This window comes from Oncorhynchus tshawytscha, unplaced genomic scaffold (genome assembly GCF_018296145.1).
Source record: "Oncorhynchus tshawytscha isolate Ot180627B unplaced genomic scaffold, Otsh_v2.0 Un_contig_4046_pilon_pilon, whole genome shotgun sequence".
NCBI lineage: Eukaryota > Metazoa > Chordata > Actinopteri > Salmoniformes > Salmonidae > Oncorhynchus > Oncorhynchus tshawytscha.
The window spans coordinates 12,860-38,671 of record NW_024609005.1 but is presented as its reverse complement, the minus strand read 5'-3'; the positions used below and the strand labels follow the sequence as shown (position 1 = coordinate 38,671).

The window sequence follows — 25,812 nt, the reverse complement described above, 5'->3', positions numbered from 1 at the left end:
GTAATATCATCAAAGTGGGTTGTAATGTCAGTGGGTTGTAATGTCAGTGGGTTGTAATGTCAGTGGGTTGTAATGTCAGTGGGTTGTAATGTCAGTGGGTTGTAATGTCAGTGGGTTGTAATGTCAGTGGGTTGTAATGTCATGGGTTGTAATGTCAAAGTGGGTTGTAATGTCAGTGGGTTGTAATGTCAGTGGGTTGTAATGTCAGTGGGTTGTAATGTCAGTGGGTTGTAATGTCAAAGTGGGTTGTAATGTCAGTGGGTTGATGTCAGTGGGTTGTAATATCATCAAAGTGGGTTGTAATGTCAGTGGGTTGTAATGTCAGTGGGTTGTAATGTCAGTGGGTTGTAATGTCAGTGGGTTGTAATGTCAGTGGGTTGTAATGTCAGTGGGTTGTAATGTCAGTGGGTTGTAATGTCAAAGTGGGTTGTAATGTCAGTGGTTGTAATGTCAGTGGGTTGTAATGTCAGTGGGTTGTAATGTCAGTGGGTTGTAATGTCAGTGGGTTGTAATGTCAGTGGGTTGTAATGTCAGTGGGTTGTAATGTCAGTGGGTTGTAATATCAAAAGTGGGTTGTAATGTCAGTGGGTTGTAATGTCAGTGGGTTGTAATGTCATCAAAGTGGGTTGTAATGTCAGTGGGTTGTAATGTCAGTGGGTTGTAATGTCAGTGGGTTGTAATGTCAGTGGGTTGTAATGTCAGTGGGTTGTAATGTCAGTGGGTTGTAATGTCAGTGGGTTGTAATGTCAGTGGGTTGTAATGTCAGTGGGTTGTAATGTCAGTGGGTTGTAATGTCAAAGTGGGTTGTAATGTCAGTGGGTTGTAATGTCAGTGGGTTGTAATGTCAGTGGGTTGTAATGTCAGTGGGTTGTAATGTCAGTGGGTTGTAATGTCAGTGGGTTGTAATGTCAAAGTGGGTTGTAATGTCAAATGTCAGTGGGTTGTAATGTCAGTGGGTTGTAATGTCAGTGGGTTGTAATGTCAGTGGGTTGTAATGTCAGTGGGTTGTAATGTCAGTGGGTTGTAATGTCAGTGGGTTGTAATGTCAGTGGGTTGTAATGTCAAAGTGGGTTGTAATGTCAGTGGGTTGTAATGTCAGTGGGTTGTAATGTCAGTCAAAGTGGGTTGTAATGTCAGTGGGTTGTAATGTCAGTGGGTTGTAATATCATCAAAGTGGGTTGTAATGTCAGTGGGTTGTAATGTCAGTGGGTTGTAATATCATCAAAGTGGGTTGTAATGTCAGTGGGTTGTAATGTCAGTGGGTTGTAATATCATCAAAGTGGGTTGTAATGTCAGTGGGTTGTAATGTCAGTGGGTTGTAATATCATCAAAGTGGGTTGTAATGTCAGTGGGTTGTAATGTCAGTGGGTTGTAATGTCAGTGGGTTGTAATGTCAGTGGGTTGTAATGTCAGTGGGTTGTAATGTCAGTGGGTTGTAATGTCAGTGGGTTGTAATGTCAAAGTGGGTTGTAATGTCAAAGTGGGTTGTAATGTCAGTGGGTTGTAATGTCAAAGTGGGTTGTAATGTCAGTGGGTTGTAATGTCAGTGGGTTGTAATGTCAAAGTGGGTGGGTTGTAATGTCAGTGGGTTGTAATGTCAGTGGGTTGTAATGTCAGTGGGTTGTAATGTCAGTGGGTTGTAATGTCAGTGGGTTGTAATGTCAGTCAAAATGTGGGTTGTAATGTCAGTGGGTTGTAATGTCAGTGGGTTGTAATGTCAGTGGGTTGTAATGTCAGTGGGTTGTAATGTCAGTGGGTTGTAATATCATCAAAGTGGGTTGTAATGTCAGTGGGTTGTAATGTCAGTGGGTTGTAATGTCAAAGTGGGTTGTAATGTCAAAGTGGGTTGTAATGTCAGTGGGTTGTAATGTCAGTGGGTTGTAATGTCAGTGGGTTGTAATGTCAGTGGGTTGTAATGTCAGTGGGTTGTAATGTCAGTGGGTTGTAATATCATCAAAGTGGGTTGTAATGTCAGTGGGTTGTAATGTCAGTGGGTTGTAATGTCAGTGGGTTGTAATGTCAGTGGGTTGTAATGTCAGTGGGTTGTAATGTCAGTGGGTTGTAATGTCAAAGTGGGTTGTAATGTCAAAGTGGGTTGTAATGTCAAAATGGGTTGTAATGTCAGTGGGTTGTAATGTCAGTGGGTTGTAATGTCAGTGGGTTGTAATGTCAGTGGGTTGTAATGTCATCAAAGTGGGTTGTAATGTCAGTGGGTTGTAATGTCAGTGGGTTGTCATCAATGGGTCATGTCAAAGTGGGTTGTAATGTCAGTGGGTTGTAATGTCAGTGGGTTGTAATGTCAATGTCAAAGTGGGTTGTAATGTCAGTGGGTGTCAGTAATGTCAGTGGGTTGTAATATCATCAAAGTGGGTTGTAATGTCAGTGGGTTGTAATGTCAGTGGGTTGTAATATCATCAAAGTGGGTTGTAATGTCAGTGGGTTGTAATGTCAGTGGGTTGTAATATCATCAAAGTGGGTTGTAATGTCAGTGGGTTGTAATGTCAGTGGGTTGTAATATCATCAAAGTGGGTTGTAATGTCAGTGGGTTGTAATGTCAGTGGGTTGTAATATCATCAAAGTGGGTTGTAATGTCAGTGGGTTGTAATGTCAGTGGTTTGTCATGTCAAAGTGGTTTGTAATGTGAAAGTGGGTTGTAATGTCAGTGGGTTGTAATGTCAGTGGGTTGTAATGTCAGTAGGTTGTAATGTCAGTGGGTTGTAATGTCAGTGGTTTTAATGATAGTTCAGTGTGTCAAATCGGAGGGCCTGTTGTCCGGACCTCTGGCAGTTTCTATGGGGGTGCCACAGGGTTCAATCCTCGGGCCGACTCTCTTCTCTGTAATACATCAAGGATGTTGATCTTGCTGCTGGTGATTCTCTGGTACACCTCTACGCAGACGGCACCATTCTGTATACTTCTGGCCCCTCTTTGGACACTGTGTTAACTAACCTCCAGACGAGCTTCAATGCCATACAACTCTCCTTCCGTGGCCTCCAACTGCTCTTAAACGCAGGGAAAACTAAATGCATGCTCTTCAACTGATCTCTGCCCGTATCTGCTCTCCCGTTCAGCATCACTACTCTGGACGGATCTGACATAGAATACGTGGACAACTACAAATACCTAGGTGTCTGGTTTAGACTGTAAACTCTCCTTCCAGACTCACATTAAGCAGCTCAAATCCAAAATTAAATCTAGAATTAGCTTCCTATATCGCAACAAAGCATCCTTCACTCGCTGCCAAACATACCCTCGTAAAACTGACCATCCTGCCGATCCTCAACTTCGGTGATGTCATCTATAAAATAGCCTCCAACACTCTACTCAACAAACTGGATGCAGTCTATCACAGTGCCATCCGTTTTGTCACCAAAGCCCCATACACTACCCACCATTACCACATGTACTCTCTCGTTGGTTAGCCCTCGCTTCATACTCGTCACCAAACCCACTGGCTACAGGTTATCAACAAGTCTCTGCTAGGTAAAGCCCCGCCTTATCTCAGCTCACTGGTCACCATAGCAGCACCCACTCGTAGCACGCGCTCCGGCAGGTATATCTCACTGGTCACTCCCCAAAGCCAATTCCTCCTTTGGTCATCTTTCCTTCCAGTTCTCTGCTGCCAATGACTGGAACGAACTGCAAAAATCTCTGAAGTTGGAGACTCACATCTCCCTTACTAGCTTTAAGCACCAGCTGTCAGAGCAACTCACAGATCACCATACAGTGTTTATTTATTTATCTTGCTCCTTTGCACCCCAGTATCTCTACATGCACATTCATCTTCTGCACATCTACCATTCCAGTCTTTCAATTGTTATATTGTAATTACTTCCCCACCATGGCCTATTTATTTCCCTTTGTCCCTTATCTTACCTCATTTGCACTCACTGTACATAGACTTTTTCTTTTCTTTTGTTCCACTGTATTATTGACTGTATGTTTTGTTTATTCCATGTGTAACTCTGTGTTGTTGTATGTGTCGAACTGCTTTGCTTTATCTTGGCCAGGTCTCAGTTGTAAATGAGAACTTGTTCTCAACTAGCCTACCTGGTTAAATAAAGGTCAAATAAAAAACGAAATACATTAGCCGAGTTACACATTTTAAAACTATGTCGATCGTTATGTTACAATGAGCAGTAATATTTTGTTTATTGTGGGTTTAAATGACAAACTGTCCTATAAATTATCTAGCAAATGAAAGACCTCAATCCAGATTTACGTCTGAGGACGCAAAAAAGTAGGCCTTTTACTTGACATTATCAGGACATGAAAGACATAATCACCGGTGCTACAATAACAGATTGGGGTGATCAGAAGACAAAATGTATCTCTGAGACGTTAGTTTGTCTTTTAAATAGACACTATATTTTATATCCATTCATCTGACATGGGAAAAAAATGGTAATGTCACTAAATCTCATCAGAATTCCCGATAATATCTGTTCCTTGTTTATTTTTAACATCAAGATCAGGGGAGAGCGCGAACGCAGTCCCCCACTACCAGAAATTATGCAATCGAGATTTCCACATTTGAGAAATTCGCAGGGGTCAGCACAGCCGGAGTGCAATGGCTGAGCCTCGCCCTGGGTGAACCGCCTTCTTGTTCACGGTGTCTCCCTTGCCAGGTAAGTATGAGTTGTGCACGTTGGTAGAGGAGCACTCCTTCCAGGACAAAGGTGTTTGACTCACGGTTACCACTTCTAATACTGATAATACCACATCATATTGAACAAGGTTTAATGACATTTACGAATACAGTTGCGGACAAGGCGAAGGAAAAGCGATACATTTTGTTTTACTATATTATATCACGGACCGACTATATTCCCATCATGCAACAGGGTAGAAATTTTATAATAATTGAATTTGTTGTCTAAATGTCCGTCTGGTTACACACAAGTAGGTGATGTACCAAAATGCTGAAATCACATTCGTGCACACAGCCAACCGAAAGACACCACTTATTTCTGGTGTTTTGTAGCGTTCCAGACATTGTAGGAATAGTTTCATCACGCTTGTTTTCTGCTCTCAGTAAAATATGATTCCACCATCGACCACAGGGTGGCATACGACCAACAGATATGGAGGAGAAACAGTGTTAACATTCATCAAAGACACAGTGAGGTAGATAATATATAAAGTGAAATAAACAATAAAAATGAACAGTAGACATCACACATACAGAAGTTTCAAAACAATAAAGACATTACAAATGTCATTTTATATATATATATATATATATATACAGTGTTTTAACAATGTACAAATGGCCACAGGGTGGCATACGACCCACAGATACGGAGGAGAAACAGTAGCCTACTAGTTCATCAAGAAGACACAGTAGTAGCTACTCGGGGTGTGCTGACATGGCCATACTCGTATTTGTAATTGAATCTGTAAATGTACAGTTGATAGTCAGGTAGGATGACACTCGTGATCGGGGAAAAACCCGAATCATTTTAACATGTCTAAAAATATTTATTTTACTAGGCAAATCAGTTAAGAACAAATTCTTATTTTCAATGACAGCCTACCAGATGTCAAAGGGGTTGTAATACAGATTTTGTACTTCCTACATGTTCTCAAAGTGGGTTGTAAATGCTCTCAACTAGGCTATGTGGGTTGTGTTGGCAATGTCAAATGGGTTGTAATGTCAAAGTGGGTTGTAATGTCAGTGGGTTGTAATGTCAGTGGGTTGTAATGTCAAAGTGGTTGTAATGTCAAAGTGGGTTGTAATGTCAAAGTGGGTTGTAATGTCAAAATGTCAAAGTGGGTTGTAATGTCAAAGTGGGTTGTAATGTCAGTGGGTTGTAATGTCAAAGTGGGTTGTAATGTCAGTGGGTTGTAATGTCAAAGTGGGTTGTAATGTCAGTGGGTTGTAATGTCAGTGGGTTGTAATGTCAAAGTGGGTTGTAATGTCAAAGTGGGTTGTAATGTCAAAGTGGGTTGTAATGTCAAAGTGGGTTGTAATGTCAGTGGGTTGTAATGTCAAAGTGGGTTGTAATGTCAAACTGGGTTGTAATGTCAAAGTGGGTTGTAATGTCAGTGGGTTGTAATGTCAGTGGGTTGTAATGTCAAAGTGGGTTTGTAATGTCAAAGTGGGTTGTAATGTCAGTGGGTTGTAATGTCAGTGGGTTGTAATGTCAAAAGGTGGGTTGTAATGTCAATGTGGGTTGTAATGTCAGTGGGTTGTAATATCAGTGGGTTGTAATGTCAGTGGGTTGTAATGTCAGTGGGTTGTAATGTCAAAGTGGGTTGTAATGTCAAAGTGGGTTGTAATGTCAGTGGGTTGTAATGTCATCAAAGTGGGTTGTAATGTCAGTGGGTTGTAATGTCAAAGTGGGTTGTAATGTCAAAGTGGGTTGTAATGTCAGTGGGTTGTAATGTCAAAGTGGGTTGTAATGTCAGTGGGTTGTAATGTCAGTGGGTTGTAATGTCAGTGGGTTGTAATGTCAAAGTGGGTTGTAATGTCAGTGGGTTGTAATGTCAGTGGGTTGTAATGTCAGTGGGTTGTAATGTCAAAGTGGGTTGTAATGTCAAAGTGGGTTGTAATGTCAGTGGGTTGTAATGTCAAAGTGGGTTGTAATGTCAAAGTGGGTTGTAATGTCAATGTGGGTTGTAATGTCAAAGTGGGTTGTAATGTCAAAGTGGGTTGTAATGTCAGTGGGTTGTAATATCATCAAAGTGGGTTGTAATGTCAGTGGGTTGTAATGTCAGTGGGTTGTAATGTCAGTGGGTTGTAATGTCAAAGTGGGTTGTAATGTCAGTGGGTTGTAATGTCATCAAAGTGGGTTGTAATGTCAGTGGGTTGTAATGTCAGTGGGTTGTAATGTCAGTGGGTTGTAATGTCAGTGGGTTGTAATGTCAGTGGGTTGTAATGTCAGTGGGTTGTAATGTCAAAAGTGGGTTGTAATGTCAGTGGGTTGTAATGTCAGTGGGTTGTAATGTCAGTGGGTTGTAATGTCAGTGGGTTGTAATTGTCAAAGTGGGTTGTAATGTCAAAGTGGGTTGTAATGTCAAAGTGGGTTGTAATGTCAGTGGGTTGTAATGTCAGTGGGTTGTAATGTCAGTGGGTTGTAATGTCAGTGGGTTGTAATGTCAGTGGGTTGTAATGTCAGTGGGTTGTAATGTCAGTGGGTTGTAATGTCATGGGTTGTAAAAAAGTGGGTTGTAATGTCAGTGGGTTGTAATGTCAAAGTGGGTTGTAATGTCAGTGGGTTGTAATGTCAGTGGGTTGTAATGTCAGTGGGTTGTAATGTCAGTGGGTTGTAATGTCAAAGTGGGTTGTAATGTCAAAGTGGGTTGTAATGTCAGTGGGTTGTAATGTCAAAGTGGGTTGTAATGTCAGTGGGTTGTAATGTCAGTGGGTTGTAATGTCAGTGGGTTGTAATGTCAGTGGGTTGTAATGTCAGTGGGTTGTAATGTCAGTGGGTTGTAATGTCAAATGTGGGTTTGTAATGTCAGTGGGTTGTAATGTCAGTGGGTTGTAATGTCAGTGGGTTGTAATGTCAAAGTGGGTTGTAATGTCAGTGGGTTGTAATGTCAGTGGGTTGTAATGTCAGTGGGTTGTAATGTCAGTGGGTTGTAATGTCAGTGGGTTGTAATGTCAGTGGGTTGTAATGTCAAAGTGGGTTGTAATGTCAGTGGGTTGTAATGTCAAAGTGGGTTGTAATGTAATTGTAATGTCAGTGGGTTGTAATGTCAGTGGGTTGTAATGTCAAAGTGGGTTGTAATGTCAGTGGGTTGTAATGTCAGTGGGTTGTAATGTCAGTGGGTTGTAATGTCAGTGGGTTGTAATGTCAGTGGGTTGTAATGTCAAAGTGGGTTGTAATGTCAAAGTGGGTTGTAATGTCAGTGGGTTGTAATGTCAAAGTGGGTTGTAATGTCAAAGTGGGTTGTAATGTCAAAGTGGGTTGTAATGTCAGTGGGTTGTAATGTCAGTGGGTTGTAATGTCAGTGGGTTGTAATGTCAAAGTGGGCTGTAATGTCAGTGGGTTGTAATGTCAGTGGGTTGTAATGTCAGTGGGTTGTAATGTCAAAGTGGGTTGTAATGTCAGTGGGTTGTAATGTCAGTGGGTTGTATTGTCAGTGGGTTGTAATGTCAGTGGGTTGTAATGTCAAAGTGGATTGTAATGCCAAAGTGGGTTGTAATGTCAGTGGGTTGTAATATCATCAAAGTGGGTTGTAATGTCAGTGGGTTGTAATGTCAGTGGGTTGTAATGTCAAAGTGGGTTGTAATGTCAGTGGGTTGTAATGTCAGTGGGTTGTAATGTCAGTGGGTTGTAATGTCAGTGGGTTGTAATGTCAGTGGGTTGTAATGTCAGTGGGTTGTAATGTCAGTGGGTTGTAATGTCAAAGTGGGTTGTAATGTCAAAGTGGGTTGTAATGTCAAAGTGGGTTGTAATGTCAAAGTGGGTTGTAATGTCAGTGGGTTGTAATGTCAAAAAGTGGGTTGTAATGTCAAAGTGGGTTGTAATGTCAGTGGGTTGTAATGTCAGTGGGTTGTAATGTCAGTGGGTTGTAATGTCAGTGGGTTGTAATGTCATCAAAGTGGGTTGTAATGTCAGTGGGTTGTAATGTCAGTGGGTTGTAATGTCAAAAGTGGGTTGTAATGTCAGTGGGTTGTAATGTCAGTGGGTTGTAATGTCAGTGGGTTGTAATGTCAGTGGGTTGTAATGTCAGTGGGTTGTAATGTCAAAGTGGGTTGTAATGTCAGTGGGTTGTAATGTCAGTGGGTTGTAATGTCAAAGTGGGTTGTAATGTCAGTGGGTTGTAATGTCAGTGGGTTGTAATGTCAGTGGGTTGTAATGTCAGTGGGTTGTAATGTCAGTGGGTTGTAATGTCAGTGGGTTGTAATGTCAGTGGGTTGTAATGTCAGTGGGTTGTAATGTCAAAGTGGGTTGTAATGTCAAAATGGGTTGTAATGTCAGTGGGTTGTAATGTCAAAGTGGGTTGTAATGTCAGTGGGTTGTAATGTCAGTGGGTTGTAATGTCAGTGGGTTGTAATGTCAGTGGGTTGTAATGTCAAAGTGGGTTGTAATGTCAGTGGGTTGTAATGTCAGTGGGTTGTAATGTCAGTGGGTTGTAATGTCAAAGTGGGTTGTAATGTCAGTGGGTTGTAATGTCAGTGGGTTGTAATGTCAGTGGGTTGTAATGTCAGTGGGTTGTAATGCAGTGGGTTGTAATGTCAAAGTGGGTTGTAATGTCAGTGGGTTGTAATGTCAGTGGGTTGTAATGTCAGTGGGTTGTAATGTCAGTGGGTTGTAATGTCAAAGTGGGTTGTAATGTCAGTGGGTTGTAATGTCAGTGGGTTGTAATGTCAGTGGGTTGTAATGTCAGTGGGTTGTAATGTCAGTGGGTTGTAATGTCAGTGGGTTGTAATGTCAGTGGGTTGTGGGTTGTAATGTCAAAGTGGGTTGTAATGTCAGTGGGTTGTAATGTCAGTGGGTTTGTAATGTCAGTGGGTTGTAATGTCAGTGGGTTGTAATGTCAGTGGGTTGTAATGTCAGTGGGTTGTAATGTCAAAGTGGGTTGTAATGTCAAAGTGGGTTGTAATGTCAGTGGGTTGTAATGTCAGTGGGTTGTAATGTCAGTGGGTTGTAATGTCAGTGGGTTGTAATGTCAAAGTGGGTTGTAATGTCAGTGGGTTGTAATGTCAGTGGGTTGTAATATCATCAAAGTGGGTTGTAATGTCAGTGGGTTGTAATGTCAGTGGGTTGTAATGTCAGTGGGTTGTAATGTCAGTGGGTTGTAATGTCAGTGGGTTGTAATGTCAAAGTGGGTTGTAATGTCAGTGGGTTGTAATGTCAGTGGGTTGTAATGTCAGTGGGTTGTAATGTCAGTGGGTTGTAATGTCAGTGGGTTGTAATGTTGTAATGTCAATGTGGGTTGTAATGTCAGTGGGTTGTAATGTCAGTGGGTTGTAATGTCAGTGGGTTGTAATGTCAGTGGGTTGTAATGTCAGTGGGTTGTAATGTCAGTGGGTTGTAATGTCAAAGTGGGGTTGTAATGTCAGTGGGTTGTAATGTCAGTGGGTTGTAATATCATCAAAGTGGGTTGTAATGTCAGTGGGTTGTAATGTCAGTGGGTTGTAATGTCAGTGGGTTGTAATGTCAGTGGGTTGTAATGTCAGTGGGTTGTAATGTCAGTGGGTTGTAATGTCAAAGTGGGTTGTAATGTCAGTGGGTTGTAATGTCAGTGGGTTGTAATGTCAGTGGGTTGTAATGTCAGTGGGTTGTAATGTCAGTGGGTTGTAATGTCAAAAGTGGGTTGTAATGTCAGTGGGTTGTAATATCATCAAAGTGGGTTGTAATGTCAGTGGGTTGTAATGTCAGTGGGTTGTAATGTCAGTGGGTTGTAATGTCAGTGGGTTGTAATGTCAGTGGGTTGTAATGTCAGTGGGTTGTAATGTCAGTGGGTTGTAATGTCAGTGGGTTGTAATGTCAGTGGGTTGTAATGTCAGTGGGTTGTAATGTCAGTGGGTTGTAATGTCAAAGTGGGTTGTAATGTCAGTGGGTTGTAATGTAATGTGGGTTGTAATGTCAGTGGTTGTAATGTCAGTGGGTTGTAATATCATCAAAGTGGGTTGTAATGTCAGTGGGTTGTAATGTCAGTGGGTTGTAATGTCAAAGTGGGTTGTAATGTCAGTGGGTTGTAATGTCAGTGGGTTGTAATGTCAGTGGGTTGTAATGTCAAAGTGGGTTGTAATGTCAGTGGGTTGTAATGTCAGTGGGTTGTAATGTCAGTGGGTTGTAATGTCAGTGGGTTGTAATGTCAGTGGGTTGTAATGTCAAAGTGGGTTGTAATGTCAAAGTGGGTTGTAATGTCAGTGGGTTGTAATGTCATCAAAGTGGGTTGTAATGTCAGTGGGTTGTAATGTCAGTGGGTTGTAATGTCAAAGTGGGTTGTAATGTCAGTGGGTTGTAATGTCAGTGGGTTGTAATGTCAGTGGGTTGTAATGTCAGTGGGTTGTAATGTCAGTGGGTTGTAATGTCAGTGGGTTGTAATGTCAGTGGGTTGTAATGTCAGTGGGTTGTAATGTCAGTGGGTTGTAATGTCAGTGGGTTGTAATGTCAAATGTCAGTGGGTTGTAATGTCAAAGTGGGTTGTAATGTCAGTGGGTTGTAATGTCAAAGTGGGTTGTAATGTCAGTGGGTTGTAATGTCAAAGTGGGTTGTAATGTCAGTGGGTTGTAATGTCAGTGGGTTGTAATGTCAGTGGGTTGTAATGTCAGTGGGTTGTAATGTCAGTGGGTTGTAATGTCAGTGGGTTGTAATGTCAGTGGGTTGTAATGTCAGTGGGTTGTAATGTCAGTGGGTTGTAATGTCAAAGTGGGTTGTAATGTCAAAGTGGGTTGTAATGTCAGTGGGTTGTAATGTCAAAGTGGGTTGTAATGTCAAAGTGGGTTGGAATGTCAGTGGGTTGTAATGTCAGTGGGTTGTAATGTCAAAGTGGGTTGTAATGTCAGTGGGTTGTAATGTCAGTGGGTTGTAATGTCAGTGGGTTGTAATGTCAGTGGGTTGTAATGTCAGTGGGTTGTAATGTCAGTGGGTTGTAATGTCAAAGTGGGTTGTAATGTCAGTGGGTTGTAATGTCAGTGGGTTGTAATATCATCAAAGTGGGTTGTAATGTCCAGTGGGTTGTAATGTCAGTGGGTTGTAATGTCAAAAAATAGTGGGTTGTAATGTCAGTGGGTTGTAATGTCAAAGTGGGTTGTAATGTCAGTGGGTTGTAATGTCAGTGGGTTGTAATGTCAGTGGGTTGTAATGTCAGTGGGTTGTAATGTCAGTGGGTTGTAATATCATCAAAGTGGGTTGTAATGTCAGTGGGTTGTAATGTCAGTGGGTTGTAATGTCAGTGGGTTGTAATGTCAGTTGGTTGTAATGTCAAAGTGGTTTGTAATGTGAAAGTGGGTTGTAATGTCAAAGTGGTTTGTAATGTGAAAGTGGGTTGTAATGTCAGTGGGTTGTAATTACAAAGCGGGTTGTAATGTGAAAGTGGGTTGTAATGTCAGTGGGTTGTAATGATAGCGTTCAGTGTGTCAAATCGGAGGGCCTGTTGTCCGGACCTCTGGCAGTTTCTATGGGGGTGCCACAGGGTTCAATCCTCGGGCCGACTCTCTTCTCTGTAATACATCAAGGATGTTGATCTTGCTGCTGGTGATTCTCTGGTACACCTCTACGCAGATGACACCATTTTGTATACTTCTGGCCCCTCTTTGGACACTGTGTTAACTTTTTGTTTTCTTTTGTTCTACTGTATTATTGACTGTATGTTTTGTTTATTCCATGTGTAACTCTGTGTTGTTGTATGTGTCGAACTGCTTTGCTTTATCTTGGCCAGGTCTCAGTTGTAAATGAGAACTTGTTCTCAACTAGCCTACCTGGTTAAATAAAGGTCAAATAAAAAACGAAATACATTAGCCGAGTTACACATTTTAAAACTATGTCGATCGTTATGTTACAATGAGCAGTAATATTTTGTTTATTGTGGGTTTAAACGACAAACTGTCCTATAAATGACTTAATTATCTAGCAAATAAAAGACCTCAATCCAGATTTACGTCTGAGGACGCAAAAAAGTAGGCCTTTTACTTGACATTATCAGGACATGAAAGACATAATCACCAGTGCTAACAAAAACAGATTGGGGTGATCAGAAGACAAAATGTATCTCTGAGACGTTAGTTTGTCTTTTAAATAGACACTATATTTTATATCCATTCATCTGACATGGGAAAAAAATGGTAATGTCACTAAATCTCATCAGAATTCCCGATAATATCTGTTCCTTGTTTATTTTTACATCAAGATCAGGGGAGAGCGCGAACGCAGTCCCCCACTACCAGAAATTATGCAATCGAGATTTCCACATTTGAGAAATTCGCAGGGGTCAGCACAGCCGGAGTGCAATGGCTGAGCCTCGCCCTGGGTGAACCGCCTTCTTGATCACGGTGTCTCCCTTGCCAGGTAAGTATGAGTTGTACACGTTGGTAGAGGAGCACTCCTTCCAGGACAAAGGTGTTTGACTCACGGTTACCACTTCTACTACTGATAATACCACATCATATTGAACAAGGTTTAATGACATTTACGAATACAGTTGCGGACAAGGCGAAGGAAAAGCGATACATTTTGTTTTACTATATTACCTCACGGTCCGACTGATTTCCCATCATGCAACAGGGTAGAAATTTATATTAATTGCATTTTTTGTCTAAATGTCCGTCTGGTTACACACAAGTAGGCGCTGTACCAAAATGCTGAAATCACATTCGTGCACACAGCCAACCGAAAGACACCACTTATTTCTGGTGTTTTGTAGCGTTCCAGACGTTGTAGGAATAGTTTCATCACGCTTGTTTTCTGCTCTCAGTAAAATATGATTCCACCATCGACCACAGGGTGGCATACGACCAACAGATATGGAGGAGAAACAGTAGCCTACTAGTTCATCAACAAGACACAGTAGTAGCTACTCGGGGTGTGCTGACATGGCCATACTCGTATTTGTAATTGAATCTGTAAATGTACAGTTGATAGTCAGGTAGGATGATACTCGTGATCGGGGAAAAACCCGAATCATTTTAACATGTCTAAATAGATGTTGGCAAAATACCTTCCTACATGTTCTCAAAGCGGGTTGTAATGTCAAGTGGGTTGTAATGTCAGTGGGTTGTAATGTCAAAGTGGGTTGTAATGTCAGTGGGTTGTAATGTCAAAGTGGGTTGTAATGTCAAAGTGGGTTGTAATGTCAAAGTGGGTTGTAATGTCAGTGGGTTGTAATGTCAGTGGGTTGTAATGGCAAAGTGGGTTGTAATGTCAGTGGGTTGTAATGTCAGTGGGTTGTAATGTCAAAGTGGTTGTAATGTGAAAGTGGGTTGTAATGTCAAAGTGGGTTGTAATGTGAAAGTGGTTTGTAATGTCAGTGGGTTGTAATGTCAAAGTGGATTGTAATGCCAAAGTGGGTTGTAATGCCAAAGTGGGTTGTAATGTCAGTGGGTTGTAATGTCAGTGGGTTGTAATGTCAGTGGGTTGTAATGTCAGTGGGTTGTAATGTCAAAGTGGGTTGTAATGTCAGTGGGTTGTAATGTCAAAGTGGGTTGTAATGTCAGTGGGTTGTAATGTCATCAAAGTGGGTTGTAATGTCAATGTGGGTTGTAATGTCAGTGGGTTGTAATTGTAATATCATCAAAGTGGGTTGTAATGTCAGTGGGTTGTAATGTCAGTGGGTTGTAATGTCAAAGTGGGTTGTAATGTCAAACTAGGCTATAATGTCAACGTGGGTTGTAATGTAAAACTAGGTTCTAATGTCAATGTGGGTTGTAATGTTAAACTAGGTTATGATGTCAACATGGGTTGTAATGTCAAACTAGGTTATAATGTCAACGTGGGTTGTAACGTCAATGTGGGTTGTAATGTTAGGGGGTTGTAATATCATCAAAGTGGGTTGTAATGTCAGGGGGTTTAATATCATCAAAGTGGGTTGTCATGTCAGTGGTTTGTAATGCCAGTGGGTTGTAATGTCAGTGGGTTGTAATATCATCAAAGTGGGTTGTAATGTCAGTGGGTTGTAATGTCAGTGGGTTGTAATATCATCAAAGTGGGTTGTAATGTCAGGGGGTTGTAATATCAAAAGTGGGGTTGTAATGTCAAAGTGGGTTGTAATGTCAGTGGGTTGTAATGTCAGTGGGTTGTAATGTGTGGGTTGTAATGTCAAAGTGGGTTGTAATGTCAGTGGGTTGTAATGTCAGTGGGTTGTAATGTCAGTGGGTTGTAATGTCAAAATGTGGGTTGTAATGTCAGTGGGTTGTAATGTCAGTGGGTTGTAATGTCAGTGGGTTGTAATGTCAGTGGGTTGTAATGTCAGTGGGTTGTAATGTCAAAGTGGGTTGTAATGTCAGTGGGTTGTAATGTCAGTGGGTTGTAATGTCAAAGTGGGTTGTAATGTCAAAGTGGGTTGTAATGTCAGTGGGTTGGAATGTCAGTGGGTTGTAATGTCAAAGTGGGTTGTAATGTCAGTGGGTTGTAATGTCAGTGGGTTGTAATGTCAGTGGGTTGTAATGTCAAAGTGGGTTGTAATGTCAAAGTGGGCTGTAATGTCAAGTGGGTTGTAATGTCAGTGGGTTGTAATGTCAGTGGGTTGTAATGTCAAAGTGGGTTGTAATGTCAAAATGTCAAAGGTTGTAATGTCAGTGGGTTGTAATGTCAGTGGTTGTAATGTCAGTGGGTTGTAATGTCAAATGTGGGTTGTAATGTCAGTGGGTTGTAATGTCAGTGGGTTGTAATGTCAGTGGGTTGTAATGTCAGTGGGTTGTAATGTCAGTGGGTTGTAATGTCAGTGGGTTGTAATGTCAGTGGGTTGTAATGTCAAAGTGGGTTGTAATGTCAGTGGGTTGTAATGTCAAAGTGGGTTGTAATGTCAAAGTGGGTTGGAATGTCAGTGGGTTGGAATGTCAGTGGGGTTTAAAGTCAGTGGGGTTTAATGTCAGTGGGTTGTAATGTCAGTGGGTTGTAATGTCAGTGGGTTGTAATGTCAGTGGGTTGTAATGTCAGTGGGTTGTAATGTCAGTGGGTTGTAATGTCAGTGGGTTGTAATGTCAGTGGGTTGTAATGTCAGTGGGTTGTAATGTCAGTGGGTTGTAATGTCAAAGTGGGTTGTAATGTCAGTGGGTTGTAATGTCAGTGGGTTGTAATGTCAAAGTGGGTTGTAATGTCAAACTGGGTTGTAATGTCAGTGGGTTGTAATGTCAAAGTGGGTTGTAATGTCAGTGGGTTGTAATGTCAGTGTCAACAGTGGGTTGTAATGTCAAACTGGGTTGTAATGTCAAAGTGGGTTGTAATGTCAAAGTGGGTTGTAATGTCAGTGGGTTGTAATGTCAGTGGGTTGTAATGTCAGTGGGTTGTAATGTCAGTGGGTTGTAATGTCAGTGGGTTGTAATGTCAGTGGGTTGTAATGTCAGTGGGTTGTAATGTCAGTGGGTTGTAATGTCATCAAAGTGGGTTGTAATGTCAGTGGGTTGTAATGTCAGTGGGTTGTAATGTCAGTGGGTTGTAATGTCAGTGGGTTGTAGGGGTTGTAATGTCAGTGGGTTGTAATGTCAAAAGTGGGTTGTAATGTCAAAGTGGGTTGTAATGTCAGTGGGTTGTAATGTCAATGTGGGTTGTAATGTCAGTGGGTTGTATTGTCAGTGGGTTGTAATGTCAAAGTGGGTTGTAATGTCAGTGGGTTGTAATGTCAGTGGGTTGTAATGTCAAAGTGGGTTGTAATGTCAGTGGGTTGTAATGTCAGTGGGTTGTAATGTCAGTGGGTTGTAATGGGTCAGTGGGTTGTAATGTCAGTGGGTTGTAATGTCAAAGTGGGTTGTAATGTCAGTGGGTTGTAATGTCAGTGGGTTGTAATGTCAAAGTGGGTTGTAATGTCAGTGGGTTGTAATGTCAGTGGGTTGTAATGTCAGTGGGTTGTAATCATCAAAGTGGGTTGTAATGTCAGTGGGTTGTAATGTCATCAAAGTGGGTTGTAATGTCAGTGGGTTGTAATGTCAAAGTGGGTTGTAATGTCAAAGTGGGCAGTGGGTTGTAATGTCAAAGTGGGTTGTAATGTCAAAGTGGGTTGTAATGTCAGTGGGTTGTAATGTCAGTGGGTTGTAATGTCAGTGGGTTGTAATGTCAAAGTGGGTTGTAATGTCAGTGGGTTGTAATGTCAGTGGGTTGTAATGTCAGTGGGTTGTAATGTCAGTGGGTTGTAATGTCAGTGGGTTGTAATGTCAAAGTGGGTTGTAATGTCAGTGGGTTGTAATGTCAGTGGGTTGTAATGTCAGTGGGTTGTAATGTCAGTGGGTTGTAATGTCAGTGGGTTGTAATGTCAGTGGGTTGTAATGTCAAAGTGGGTTGTAATGTCAGTGGGTTGTAATGTCAGTGGGTTGTAATGTCAGTGGGTTGTAATGTCAGTGGGTTGTAATGTCAGTGGGTTGTAATGTCAGTGGGTTGTAATGTCAATGTGGGTTGTAATGTCAGTGGGTTGTAATGTCAGTGGGTTGTAATGTCAGTGGGTTGTAATGTCAGTGGGTTGTAATATCAAAAGTGGGTTGTAATGTCAGTGGGTTGTAATGTCAGTGGGTTGTAATGTCAAAGTGGGTTGTAATGTCAGTGGGTTGTAATATCATCAAAGTGGGTTGTAATGTCAGTGGGTTGTAATGTCAGTGGGTTGTAATGTCAAAGTGGGTTGTAATGTCAGTGGGTTGTAATGTCAGTGGGTTGTATTGTCAGTGGGCTGTAATGTCAGTGGGTTGTAATGTCAGTGGGTTGTAATGTCAGTGGGTTGTAATGTCAGTGGGTTGTAATGTCAGTGGGTTGTAATGTCAAAGTGGGTTGTAATGTCAGTGGGTTGTAATGTCAGTGGGTTGTAATGTCAGTGGGTTGTAATGTCAGTGGGTTGTAATGTCAAAGTGGGTTGTAATGTGGGTTGTAATGTCAGTGGGTTGTAATGTCAAAGTGGGTTGTAATGTCAGTGGGTTGTAATGTCATCAAAGTGGGTTGTAATGTCAGGGTTGTAATGTCAGTGGGTTGTAATGTCAGTGGGTTGGTGTCAGTAATGTCAGTGGGTTGTAATGTCAAAGTGGGTTGTAATGTCAAAGTGGGTTGGAATGTCAGTGGGTTGTAATGTCAGTGGGTTGTAATGTCAGTGGGTTGTAATGTCAGTGGGTTGTAATGTCAGTGGGTTGTAATGTCAGTGGGTTGTAATGTCAGTGGGTTGTAATGTCAAAGTGGGTTGTAATGTCAGTGGGTTGTAATGTCAGTGGGTTGTAATGTCAAAGTGGGTTGTAATGTCAGTGGGTTGTAATGTCAGTGGGTTGTAATGTCAAAGTGGGTTGTAATGTCAGTGGGTTGTAATGTCAGTGGGTTGTAATGTCAGTGGGTTGTAATGTCAGTGGGTTGTAATGTCAGTGGGTTGTAATGTCAAAGTGGGTTGTAATGTCAGTGGGTTGTAATGTCAGTGGGTTGTAATGTCAGTGGGTTGTAATGTCAGTGGGTTGTAATGTCAGTGGGTTGTAATGTCAAAGTGGGTTGTAATGTCAGTGGGTTGTAATGTCAGTGGGTTGTAATGTCAGTGGGTTGTAATGTCAGTGGGTTGTAATGTCAGTGGGTTGTAATGTCAGTGGGTTGTAATGTCAGTGGGTTGTATTGTCAGTGGGTTGTAATGTCAGTGGGTTGTAATGTCAAAGTGGGTTGTAATGTCAAAGTGGGTTGTAATGTCAGTGGGTTGTAATCATCATCAAAGTGGGTTGTAATGTCAGTGGGTTGTAATGTCAGTGGGTTGTAATGTCAGTGGGTTGTAATGTCAAAGTGGATTGTAATGCCAAAGTGGGTTGTAATGTCAGTGGGTTGTAATATCATCAAAGTGGGTTGTAATGTCAGTGGGTTGTAATGTCAGTGGGTTGTAATATCATCAAAGTGGGTTGTAATGTCAGTGGGTTGTAATGTCAGTGGGTTGTAATGTCAGTGGGTTGTAATGTCAGTTGGTTGTAATGTCAAAGTGGTTTGTAATGTGAAAGTGGGTTGTAATGTCAAAGTGGTTTGTAATGTGAAAGTGGGTTGTAATGTCAGTGGGTTGTAATTACAAAGCGGGTTGTAATGTGAAAGTGGGTTGTAATGTCAGTGGGTGTAATGATAGCGTTCAGTGTGTCAAATCGGAGGGCCTGTTGTCCGGACCTCTGGCAGTTTCTATGGGGGTGCCACAGGGTTCAATCCTCGGGCCGACTCTCTTCTCTGTAATACATCAAGGATGTTGATCTTGCTGCTGGTGATTCTCTGGTACACCTCTACGCAGATGACACCATTTTGTATACTTCTGGCCCCTCTTTGGACACTGTGTTAACTTTTTGTTTTCTTTTGTTCTACTGTATTATTGACTGTATGTTTTGTTTATTCCATGTGTAACTCTGTGTTGTTGTATGTGTCGAACTGCTTTGCTTTATCTTGGCCAGGTCTCAGTTGTAAATGAGAACTTGTTCTCAACTAGCCTACCTGGTTAAATAAAGGTCAAATAAAAAACGAAATACATTAGCCGAGTTACACATTTTAAAACTATGTCGATCGTTATGTTACAATGAGCAGTAATATTTTGTTTATTGTGGGTTTAAATGACAAACTGTCCTATAAATGACTTAATTATCTAGCAAATAAAAGACCTCAATCCAGATTTACGTCTGAGGACTCAAAAAAGTAGGCCTTTTACTTGACATTATCAGGACATGAAAGACATAATCACCAGTGCTAACAAAAACAGATTGGGGTGATCAGAAGACAAAATGTATCTCTGAGACGTTAGTTTGTCTTTTAAATAGACACTATATTTTATATCCATTCATCTGACATGGGAAAAAAATGGTAATGTCACTAAATCTCATCAGAATTCCGGATAATATCTGTTCCTTGTTTATTATTTACATCAAGATCAGGGGAGAGCGCGAACGCAGTCCCCCACTACCAGAAATTATGCAATCGAGATTTCCACATTTGAGAAATTCGCAGGGGTCAGCACAGCCGGAGTGCAATGGCTGAGCCTCGCCCTGGGTGAACCGCCTTCTTGATCACGGTGTCTCCCTTGCCAGGTAAGTATGAGTTCTACACGTTGGTAGAGGAGCACTCCTTCCAGGACAAAGGTGTTTGACTCACGGTTACCACTTCTACTACTGATAATACCACATAATATTGAACAAGGTTTAATGTCGTTTACGAATACAGTTGCGGACAAGGCGAAGGAAAAGCGATACATTTTGTTTTACTATATTACATCACTGTCCGACTGATTTCCCATCATGCAACACGGTAGAAATTCTATATTAATTGCATTTTTGTCTAAATGTCCGTCTGGTTACACACAAGTAGGTGATGTACCAAAATGCTGAAATCACATTCGTGCACACAGCCAACCGAAAGACACCACTTATTTCTGGTGTTTTGTAGCGTTCCAGACGTTGTAGGAATAGTTTCATCACGCTTGTTTTCTGCTCTCAGTAAAATATGATTCCACCATCGACCACAGGGTGGCATACGACCAACAGATATGGAGGAGAAACAGTAGCCTACTAGTTCATCAACAAGACACAGTAGTAGCTACTCGGGGTGTGCTGACATGGCCATACTCGTATTTGTAATTGAATCTGTAAATGTACAGTTGATAGTCAGGTAGGATGATACTCGTGATCGGGGAAAAACCCGAATCATTTTAACATGTCTAAATAGATGTTGGCAAAATACCTTCCTACATGTTCTCAAAGCAAAGGGTTGTAATGTCAAAGTGGGTTGTAATGTCAAAGTGGGTTGTAATGTCAAATGTCAAAGTGGGTTGTAATGTCAGTGGGTTGTAATGTCAAAGTGGGTTGTAATGTCAAAGTGGGTTGTAATGTGGGTTGTAATGTCAAAGTGGGTTGTAATGTCAGTGGGTTGTAATGTCAGTGGGTTGTAATGTCAGTGGGTTGTAATGTCAAAGTGGGTTGTAATGTCAAAGTGGGTTGTAATGTCAAATGTGGGTTGTAATGTGAAAGTGGGTTGTAATGTCAAAGTGGGTTGTAATGTCAAAGTGGGTTGTAATGTCAAAGTGGGTTGTAATGTCAGTGGGTTGTAATGTCAAAGTGGGTTGTAATGTCAAAGTGGGTTGTAATGTGGGTTGTAATGTCAGTGGGTTGTAATGTCAGTGGGTTGTAATGTCAGTGGGTTGTAATTGTATCATCAAAGTGGGTTGTAATGTCAGTGGGTTGTAATTTCATCAAAGTGGATTGTAATGTCAATGTGGGTTGTAATGTCAGTGGGTTGTAATATCATCAAAGTGGGTTGTAATGTCAGTGGGTTGTAATGTCAGTGGGTTGTAATGTCAAAGTGGGTTGTAATGTCAAACTAGGCTATAATGTCAACGTGGGTTGTAATGTAAAACAGGTTCTAATGTCAATGTGGGTTGTAATGTTAAACTAGGTTATAATGTCAACATGGGTTGTAATGTCAAACTGGGTTATAATGTCAACGTGGGTTGTAACGTCAATGTGGGTTGTAATGTCAGGGGTTGTAATATCATCAAAGTGGGTTGTAATGTCAGGGGGTTTAATATCATCAAAGTGGGTTGTATGTCAGTGGTTTGTAATGCAGTGGGTTGTAATGTCAGTGGGTTGTAATATCATCAAAGTGGGTTCATCAAAGTGGGTTGTAATGTCAGTGGGTTTTAATGTCAGTGGGTTGTAATGTCATCAAAGTGGGTTGTAATGTCAAAGTGGGTTGTAATGTCAGTGGGTTGTAATGTCAGTGGGTTGTAAAGTGGGTTGTAATGTCAGTGGGTTGTAATGTCAGTGGGTTGTAATGTCAGTGGGTTGTAATGTCAGTGGGTTGTAATGTCAGTGGGTTGTAATGTCAAAGTGGGTTGTAATGTCAGTGGGTTGTAATGTCAGTGGGTTGTAATGTCAAAGTGGGTTGTAATGTCAGTGGGTTGTAATGTCAGTGGGTTGTAATGTCAGTTGGTTGTAATGTCAAAGTGGTTTGTAATGTCAAAGTGGGTTGTAATGTCAAAGTGGTTTGTAATGTGAAAGTGGGTTGTAATGTCAGTGGGTTGTAATTACAAAGCGGGTTGTAATGTGAAAGTGGGTTGTAATGTCAGTGGGTTGGAATGTCAGTGGGTTGTATTATCATCAAAGTGGGTTGTAACGTCAGTGGGTTGTAATATCATCAAAGTGGGTTGTAATGTCAGTGGGTTGTAATGTCAAAGTGGGTTGTAATGTCAAAGTGGGTTGTAATGTAAGTGGGTTGTAATGTCAGTGGGTTGTAATGTCAGTGGGTTGTAATGTCAGTGGGTTGTAATGTCAGTGGGTTGTAATGTCAGTGGGTTGTAATGTCAGTGGGTTGTAATGTCAAAATGTGGGTTGTAATGTCAGTGGGTTGTAATGTCAGTGGGTTGTAATGTCAGTGGGTTGTAATGTGGGTTGTAATGTCAGTGGGTTGTAATGTCAAAGTGGGTTGTAATGTCAGTGGGTTGTAATGTCAGTGGGTTGTAATGTCAGTGGGTTGTAATGTCAGTGGGTTGTAATGTCAAAGTGGGTTGTAATGTCAGTGGGTTGTAATGTCAAAGTGGGTTGTAATGTCAAAGTGGGTTGTAATGTCAAAGTGGGTTGTAATGTCAAAGTGGGTTGTAATGTCAAAGTGGGTTGTAATGTCAGTGGGTTGTAATGTCATCAAAGTGGGTTGTAATGTCAGTGGGTTGTAATGTCAGTGGGTTGTAATGTCAGTGGGTTGTAATGTCAGTGGGTTGTGGGTTGTAATGTCAGTGGGTTGTAATGTCAGTGGGTTGTAATGTCAGTGGGTTGTAATGTCAGTGGGTTGTAATGTCAGTGGGTTGTAATGTCAGTGGGTTGTAATGTCAAAGTGGGTTGTAATGTCAGTGGGTTGTAATGTCAAAAGTGGGTTGTAATGTCAGTGGGTTGTAATGTCAGTGGGTTGTAATGTCAGTGGGTTGTAATGTCAGTGGGTTGTAATGTCAGTGGGTTGTAATGTCAGTGGGTTGTAATGTCAGTGGGTTGTAATGTCAGTGGGTTGTAATGTCAAAGTGGGTTGTAATGTCAGTGGGTTGTAATGTCAGTGGGTTGTAATGTCAGTGGGTTGTAATGTCAGTGGGTTGTAATGTCAGTGGGTTGTAATGTCAAAGTGGGTTGTAATGTCAGTGGGTTGTAATGTCAGTGGGTTGTAATGTCAAAGTGGGTTGTAATGTCAAAGTGGGTTGTAATGTCAGTGGGTTGTAATGTCAGTGGGTTGTAATCATCAAAGTGGGTTGTAATGTCAGTGGGTTGTAATGTCAGTGGGTTGTAATGTCAGTGGGTTGTAATGTCAAAGTGGGTTGTAATGTCAAAGTGGGTTGTAATGTCAGTGGGTTGTAATGTCAGTGGGTTGTAATGTCAAAGTGGGTTGTAATGTCAAAGTGGGTTGTAATGTCAGTGGGTTGTAATGTCAGTGGGTTGTAATGTCAGTGGGTTGTAATGTCAAAGTGGGTTGTAATGTCAGTGGGTTGTAATGTCAGTGGGTTGTAATGTCAGTGGGTTGTAATGTCAGTGGGTTGTAATGTCAGTGGGTTGTAATGTCATGTCAAGTGGGTTGTAATGTCAAAGTGGGTTGTAATGTCAGTGGGTTGTAATGTCAAAGTGGGTTGTAATGTCAAAGTGGGTTGTAATGTCAGTGGGTTGTAATGTCAGTGGGTTGTAATGTCAGTGGGTTGTAATGTCAGTGGGTTGTAATGTCAGTGGGTTGTAATGTCAGTGGGTTGTAATGTCAAAGTGGGCTGTAATGTCAGTGGGTTGTAATGTCAGTGGGTTGTAATGTCAGTGGGTTGTAATGTCAAAGTGGGTTGTAATGTCAGTGGGTTGTAATGTCAGTGGGTTGTAATGTCAGTGGGTTGTAATGTCAAAGTGGGTTGTAATGTCAAAGTGGGTTGTAATGTCAAAGTGGGTTGTAATGTCAAAAGTGGGTTGTAATGTCAATGTGGGTTGTAATGTCAACTGGGTTGTAATGTCAGTGGGTTGTAAGGTTGTAATGTCAAACTGGTTGTAATGTCAAAGTGGGTTGTAATGTCAATGTGGGTTGTAATGTCAGTGGGTTGTAATATCATCAAAGTGGGTTGTAATGTCAGTGGGTTGTAATATCATCAAAGTGGGTTGTAATGTCAGTGGGTTGTAATGTCAGTGGGTTGTAATGGGTTGTAATGTCAAAAGTGGGTTGTAATGTCAGTGGGTTGTAATGTCAGTGGGTTGTAATGTCATGGGTTGTAAAGTCAGTGGGTTGTAATGTCAGTGGGTTGTAATGTCAGTGGGTTGTAATATCATCAAAGTGGGTTGTAATGTCAAAGTGGGTTGTAATGTCAGTGGGTTGTAATGTCAGTGGGTTGTAATGTCAGTGGGTTGTAATGTCAAAGTGGTTTGTAATGTCAAAGTGGGTTGTAATGTCAGTGGGTTGTGATGTCAAAGTGGGTTGTAATGTCAGTGGGTTGTAATTACAAAGCGGGTTGTAATGTGAAAGTGGGTTGTAATGTCAGTGGGTTGTAATGATAGCGTTCAGTGTGTCAAATCGGAGGGCCTGTTGTCCGGACCTCTGGCAGTTTCTATGGGGGTGCCACGGGGTGCCACAGGGTTCAATCCTCGGGCCGACTCTCTTCTCTGTAATACATCAAGGATGTTGATCTTGCTGCTGGTGATTCTCTGGTACACCTCTACGCAGACGACACCATTTTGTATACTTCTGGCCCCTCTTTGGACACTGTGTTAACTTTTTGTTTTCTTTTGTTCTACTGTATTATTGACTGTATGTTTTGTTTATTCCATGTGTAACTCTGTGTTGTTGTATGTGTCGAACTGCTTTGCTTTATCTTGGCCAGGTCTCAGTTGTAAATGAGAACTTGTTCTCAACTAGCCTACCTGGTTAAATAAAGGTCAAATAAAAAACGAAATACATTAGCCGAGTTACACATTTTAAAACTATGTCGATCGTTATGTTACAATGAGCAGTAATATTTTGTTTATTGTGGGTTTAAATGACAAACTGTCCTATAAATGACTTAATTATCTAGCAAATAAAAGACCTCAATCCAGATTTACGTCTGAGGACTCAAAAAAGTAGGCCTTTTACTTGACATTATCAGGACATGAAAGACATAATCACCAGTGCTAACAAAAACAGATTGGGGTGATCAGAAGACAAAATGTATCTCTGAGACGTTAGTTTGTCTTTTAAATAGACACTATATTTTATATCCATTCATCTGACATGGGAAAAAAATGGTAATGTCACTAAATCTCATCAGAATTCCCGATAATATCTATTCCTTGTTTATTTTTTACATCAAGATCAGGGGAGAGCGCGAACGCAGTCCCCCACTACCAGAAATTATGCAATCGAGATTTCCACATTTGAGAAATTCGCAGGGGTCAGCACAGCCGGAGTGCAATGGCTGAGCCTCGCCCTGGGTGAACCGCCTTCTTGATCACGGTGTCTCCCTTGCCAGGTAAGTATGAGTTGTACACGTTGGTAGAGGAGCACTCCTTCCAGGACAAAGGTGTTTGACTCACGGTTACCACTTCTACTACTGATAATACCACATCATATTGAAGAGGGTTTAATGTCATTTACGAATACAGTTGCGGACAGGCGAAGGAAAAGCGATACATTTTGTTTTACTATATTACCTCACTGTCCCACTATATTTCCCATCATGCAACAGGGTAGAAATTTTATAATAATTGCATTTTTGTCTAAATGTCCGTCTGGTTACACACAAGTAGGTGATGTACCAAAATGCTGAAATCACATTCGTGCACACAGCCAACCGAAAGACACCACTTATTTCTGGTGTTTTGTAGCGTTCCAGACGTTGTAGGAATAGTTTCATCACGCTTGTTTTCTGCTCTCAGTAAAATATGATTCCAATCGACCAGTTTCATGGGTAGCCTAAAGTTCATCAACAAGTGTTTTCAAGTGGGTAGTAATATGTAAAGTGAAATGTAAATGTCAGTTAACAGTAGGATGATCACAAAAACAGAATTTCAAACATGTAAAGACATTACAAATGTCATATTATATGTATATATACAGTGCAGGGTGGCATACGACCCACAGATATGGAGGAGAAACAGTAGCCTACTAGTTCATCAACAAGACACAGTAGTTGTAATGTCAGTGTGCTGAATGGCCATACTCGTATTTGTAATTGAATCTGTAAATGTACAGTTGATAGTCAGGTAGGATGTAATGTCGGGGAAAAACCCGAATCATTTTAACATGTCTA

General features: G+C 41.3%; 4 non-coding genes across 4 annotated transcripts; all 4 read right to left on the bottom strand.

Moving 5' to 3' along the window:
* Positions 1 to 4,472: 4,472 nt before the first annotated feature.
* On the bottom strand, positions 4,473 to 4,636 carry LOC121844109. Its single transcript, XR_006081848.1, has one exon. It is a non-coding gene; the product is annotated as a U1 spliceosomal RNA (small nuclear RNA).
* An 8,179-nt stretch (positions 4,637 to 12,815) lies between these two features.
* Positions 12,816 to 12,979, bottom strand: LOC121844108. The gene has a single exon (XR_006081847.1). It is a non-coding gene; the product is annotated as a U1 spliceosomal RNA (small nuclear RNA).
* A 6,480-nt stretch (positions 12,980 to 19,459) lies between these two features.
* LOC121844107 lies at positions 19,460 to 19,623 on the bottom strand. The gene has a single exon (XR_006081846.1). It is a non-coding gene; the product is annotated as a U1 spliceosomal RNA (small nuclear RNA).
* Positions 19,624 to 24,876: 5,253 nt separating this feature from the next.
* Positions 24,877 to 25,040, bottom strand: LOC121844106. The gene has a single exon (XR_006081845.1). It is a non-coding gene; the product is annotated as a U1 spliceosomal RNA (small nuclear RNA).
* Positions 25,041 to 25,812: the final 772 nt, after the last annotated feature.